This window comes from Echeneis naucrates, chromosome 5 (assembly GCF_900963305.1).
Source record: "Echeneis naucrates chromosome 5, fEcheNa1.1, whole genome shotgun sequence".
NCBI lineage: Eukaryota > Metazoa > Chordata > Actinopteri > Carangiformes > Echeneidae > Echeneis > Echeneis naucrates.
Window position 1 is genome coordinate 8919527 of NC_042515.1, and position 6000 is coordinate 8925526.

Genomic DNA, 6000 nt, shown 5'->3' on the forward strand with positions numbered 1-6000 from the left:
GGCATATACCGGGGAATCAAGTCACTTCCATTCAAATACATTTCATTTGCATGCTAAGTTATCTCATAGCATTTTCCAAATAGAGCAGGTCTGCAGCTGGCCAAAAATAGATGAATGGCTGTGAATCTATGACTGACAATATATGCATTTGAACAGAAGTAGATTTGTGTGGATTTAATCATGACGAGTGATTCAATTAAAAAAACAAATAAAGTTGAATTTTCCCACTTAAAAATGCATAATTGCTGCCAAAATTGAAATTATGTAGCATCGTTTATGGATGTATAAAATTATATTGAAATAAATGGGACTTGGATACAGCCGCAGAGCTAAAGATGCTAACTAGGCTTTTCCAATTTACCTGAATTTCCCGACTGAAACAAATGGCAGCATTCACCAACTTCATGAGATGCTCTGTCTTATCCTTCAAAACCAGCGCGTGGGACAACATTAATCTTCCAGCCGGATGACATGGTTTTACTTGGTGGATTTATGATTCCCGGTCTACTTAATTTACAGGAATTTGAGTTTGAAGTGAATTATGCTTTTCCACTGGGCTTGTTTGTTCCTTACTTCATAACAGCGGATCACAGTTCCAAGTTAATATAATCTTAGACATAAACCTTCAGTAACACCCTTTTACTGTGCTCTTTGGTTTCACCTCTCATACATTTGAATTTGTGTTCAGTGCTGGCAGGTCTAGAGGTGTGACCAGTGCTGTCCAACGGGTTGTTATTATAATAAAATCAGCTTTGGAAGTTGGAGAGGAAATCTCAGCAACCTTATCTGTACAAAGCTGCAATACAGACTATCTACCATACCTCTGCTCATTATAACCTCTGTCCTTGTATCTATACAGCTCAAATGTGATTACCATTATTGGATTTTATTTCTACAGTGTCCAAAGGAGACACATTTTCTTCTTTCATGCTTAGCTTTTGTTCAACTTACTATAGGCTTACACAATAGCCCTTTTTACCGCAGGACATTTTGACATGTCACAGCAGGAAAATCACAGGTCTAACCCAATAAAATTAAAGTTGTCTGGATCCGCAGTTCAGTTTCATGGTTAGGGTGTTGTTCGCAGTGCCTCCATGAATCATACTGCCATTGCTATTTAGGACTCTTGAACAGAAAAAAACAAGAACAAAGCTGCCATTAATATGTTAATGGCAGCTTTGTTCTCTGTTCCTCTGCTTTTCCTAAAATGACAAGTCAAAACATCTTCATAGGAAAGGATCTGTTATGTTTGCACAGTTGTACATACATTCAGTTTAATATTTACTTTCATCCTGTTTGTTTCTTTTTTGTAACTATAGTATCTTGTGTTATTGTATTTTTATAGTTTTTATAGTTATTGTCTGTTTATAGTTTTTATTATATTGTATTTTTTTAAATACTTTTATTATTGTTATTCTCTTACCTACAGTGTGTCTTGCTGCTGTAATGTGAGCATTTCCCAGTTTGGGATCAATAAAATCCATCTGTCTATTATTGCTGCAGGTGTTTGCACAAACATGCATTTGAATTTCATAGATTTAGTATCGTGTAAGTAAATCGTGCAAATATGTCTGCTCTCACAGAAGTGTGCCTTCCTGCAAGCCTTCCCATTTTTGTGTGTTGACCATGAATCATAGCGTTGAGTTAAGAAGAGTTTTACTCAACCACAAGATGGCGACATCCATTTACTAGACTGAGCGTTTCAAGTATTTACATTAAGTAGTCTGCATGGACTAGGTATCTGGAAAAAAAAAAGTACAACAATAATGACAATTCACAATACATGAGAAATGTACTAGTACATTTACACAAATGAATATATTAATATAAACTTTTGCTCAGTTACTATTAAGTTAACTATACAAAAAAATGCAAACATTGCTTTCCGATACACAATATTTTGGGGGTTTTTTTCCTAAAATTTGAACCCTTCCTAAGTAAGGTTTTTGTAAGAACAATTTTCAGGGGCTGACAGTGATGAAAAGCAGCGATAAAACCCAGCTAACATTTCTGTGGCCTGCAGAAACAGCAAGCTTCATTCCCGCCTTCTCCCAACTCTGTGCCTTTTTTTTTTTTTTGTATTTCCCTCAAAGGAAGAGCAATAAATGAGTGTAATCAGTTATTTATAGATTTTCCACGCTTGAAGTGGAGTCAGGAGAATATTAAAGCATAGCGTAGAAAAATGGAGCAACATTACAACCAAGTAGGGCAGGATATGGCCCCATATGTGGTTATGAGTATAATGTATGTGGGGTGTTCATTAGTGGACAGAGCCACTCAGATGTCTCTCTCTCTGAGGAGGATTTATATCATCAGAGCACACCTCATTAGTGGTGCCAGTGATTCTCTAGCCAATCTAGTTTCTTTCCTTTCCTTTCCTTTCATTCCCTTTCCTTTCCTCACTACTCTCTCCTCAATTTAGGCTACATGGAAACATGGATGACTTCACAGTGTGGCCTGACATGGAGCAAGGGGAAGTCATTTGGGTATTCTGGGTTAACAAGGCGGCAAGCAGGATATGCAGACTTCAGCAGGAGCCTACATCAGCGCTGAGGGATGGCACTCATGCAGAGTAAACTTCCTCAGTTGCAGCCTATGGCTTCCAATGTATTGCAATTTTTAACCAAGTTGGACAGTTGGGGCATGACGTATTGTGGGCCTCATCCAGGGAAATAAACCTCTAAAAGCTAAACTGATCTGCCACACTATTCGCTGTGTAAATGTCTGTGTATTGCTTATGACAGGCAATCTGAAAATCTCACATTCTTTGGTATTAAAGTTTTTATACTCTGGTTGTTTAAATTCAGATTCATCAACCTCAATATTTCCAAACAGTGGCACAAGTGACTCAGTATCTTTACTCAAGTAAACAGCTCTTATACTTTTATTCTACTTTCCATCTTATACTACACTCCTACTTTAGAGACATGTGCTATACTTCTTCTCCCATGTATTTATGTGATAGTAATAGTTTCAAATTATAATTGGCTACTATAATTAATAGCCTATATTATACAGCACTTTATGCTGTGTGAGAGTCAAAACTTGCTTAACCTCAACTTGCTATAACATTGAGATCCTGCATGGTGGGATTTCCATTTCTATTTTAGGAAGCTATTTGTTGGTTTAGCTATTGCTACATAGCGAGAGTCACCATTAGCAGCTCTTTACTTCCCAGTCTTGGCAAGAGGTTCAGTCACTGTTATGCTTTTAAGACGGGCTTTATAATGCACCCTCGGGGAAGTCCTACTTTTCAGGGGGACTGAAGAATGACTCTTTATCCAAAAGAGACAGGAATAACTGCTTAGTATGATAATTCAGTTGCATAAAAAGGAGCAGTGAAACCACAAACGAAACAAATACATTGTTTCCCAACTCTAGAGACAGTGCTTTGTGAGTCTAAAAATTTTTTTTATCTGATTCTGAACTCACAGTCTTGACTGGTAAAGCTGTTAATGCTAACATTGGCTATGTGGCGGTCATAAATGTTGGGTTGGTGTTTTTTTTTTTTTTTTTCTTGGGCCACTCGGGGGCAGCAAAACTAGCCCAAAATAAAGCAACAACATATTATCACCTAATAAAGTTTGTAAAGCAAATGCTTTAGCAACAAAATGTAACTTCTCCCCTCCTTACACATTTATCTGGAAATGCCTCTCTGGCTACCTAACATCTGGCTGAAAAGGTCACGTACCCTCTGACTGTTTATCAGAGTTTTTCGGTGCTACTTGATATGAGGTTAATGAGAGCATACTTCCCCTAAACATGAACTATTAACAGCTTTTTAAAGCTGAGGAGGTTCATGACTGCGTGTGATATCATCCACACGGGAAAATACACGCTAGATTATGGTACAGCTTTGGTAAACGTACTTCCTCCATCACAAAATGTAGTGTTGCTACAGGAGTAAATATCTACATTTTCCTTGCAGTTTCCATATTCCCTCTTCTTACCTCTTTCTTTGTGCATTCACTCCCACTCTGTCTCTTTTAAGGCCACTATAGACTAAACTGTGACCTACTGGAGACTGTCTCTAATTACTTTGTACTACAGTCACTACAGCCAGACAAACACCCCTGTCATCGCAGGGACCTCACCATGACTGTCAAAGAGGATCCTTTCACTGTGTGTGGCATTGGTTCGTACTGCTGCTGCATGCATAGATTGGCACCCTTTGTTCATTCGTTTTGTTCATCTTGCTCTCAAAGTACTTGCACGGACAAAGTTTCTGTCTTTGTGTTTTCCTTCTTCTTTTTTTTTTTTTTTCTTTCACCACATCGCCATCTTTTCACCATTTCTCATGGCAACCGTGGTCTTAATACTTCCTCTAAAACATAGATAGACTGCATAGAAATACATCTTGGTGTGGCGTGTACGTCATCCATCCACACGTCAAGCAGACGTATACATGTACTATAAATGGGCTCCATTTGTCCTCCATAACTGTCAGCAGATTTTTTATTATTTTTCTTTACATTGCTGTGTCAGTCTCACTGCTACAGGGGACACAGACTCAACCAGTGGTGTGGTAGAAGGACCACTGCTAGACAAAACAAAGAGAGGGAGAAAAGACAAGTACACATAGAGCTAATTTATTGCTGACGGGATATTAATAAGCTTCTCTCAGAGGGCCTTTGGTTTCGTAGGTTTCCTTTCTTCATTACAGAATACAGTAACAATGTTTAGCTAAGCATTTGACCGCATCATTTGGACTTCTTATGGTCACTGTCTTGGACGGGAAATGTGTGAGGTTGATCAGTCAGCTTTTCTTGGAACAGAAGACACTTTTTTTTGTTTGTTTTCCGAACATCCTAAAACGAACGTCTTAAAAGAGAAAAGTCATATAAAACAAAAAAAAAAAAAAAAAAGAAAAAAAAAAAACCCAACATTGAGAATATACATTATTGGATGAGACTAGATGTTAAAATGTCTTTGTATATATCAGCAATATATATTCTTCATATACTTATTTGCTTATGTGTATTTTCTGTATTATGCATTTCCCTAAAAGCTAATTTTTTTAAGTGCATATGTGTTTTTTAAGGAGGACCAAGTTGGCCCCTGGCAGCCATCTAGAACAAAATGTTAGAAGTGGTCTCCCATGGTGCACTTGGCCTGGACTGGAGGATAGTTTTAGCTGGCTGCCACACCACAGGCAGACCAACAGATAGACAAATAGAAAGTCTAATGGGCAATTTGGTGGACATGGAGGGAGAAAGACACACACAAGAGAGGAGAGGAGAGGAGAGCAGAGGAAAGGAGAGGAGAGGAGACGAGAGGAGACAAGAGGAGACGAGGCCAAAAGAAGAGAAGGAAGGTCTGCAAAGGGGGGAATTGGAAACATATGCGGTGGTCTGACTGCTGTCTTCCCCCCTCTGCCTCAACCAGACAACCACACACTGCAAAAACGGGAGATGGGCCAGGAGTGGTGTGAGGCACAGTGCGAAGGTGATGATACATGGGCAGTGACTGGCAGTCTTTTATGGAAGAAATATGACAACTAGCAAATGCTAAACAAATGCAGATGCTTTTAGAAAGAACCAAATAAGTCTGCCATAGAGTTGGTTGTATGGTGTATGTCGCATTAGAAGCAGTGTCTGAGGTAGTGTCTGTAACTGCACCTCTCAGAGAGGTATTTTAAAGATGAAGAATATGACTTTGCACATCTGTTAAAAACACACTTTGCTTTCTCCTTCTTGAAGACAGACATGACAACTGATTCAACTGCATTCTTCAGCTGTAGCTAATTAATTTGATGAGTTAGCCAAATTAAAAGAGCGAAGCTCTTGGCTGTTGTTCGTCAAATATGCTCTGTACGCTCATGTCGGTACCACATTTGTTCGCTCTGCCAAAGAGTGACTCACCAGGCTGGACTGTTATTTTTTTGTTGCTGAAAACCAAACCGTGAGAATGACGCATCAAATTTAGATTTGGTTAGATCACAACTCATCATTCCAGCCATAATTAAGGTAACCAGGCCTTGGAACGTCTCATGGCAGCTAG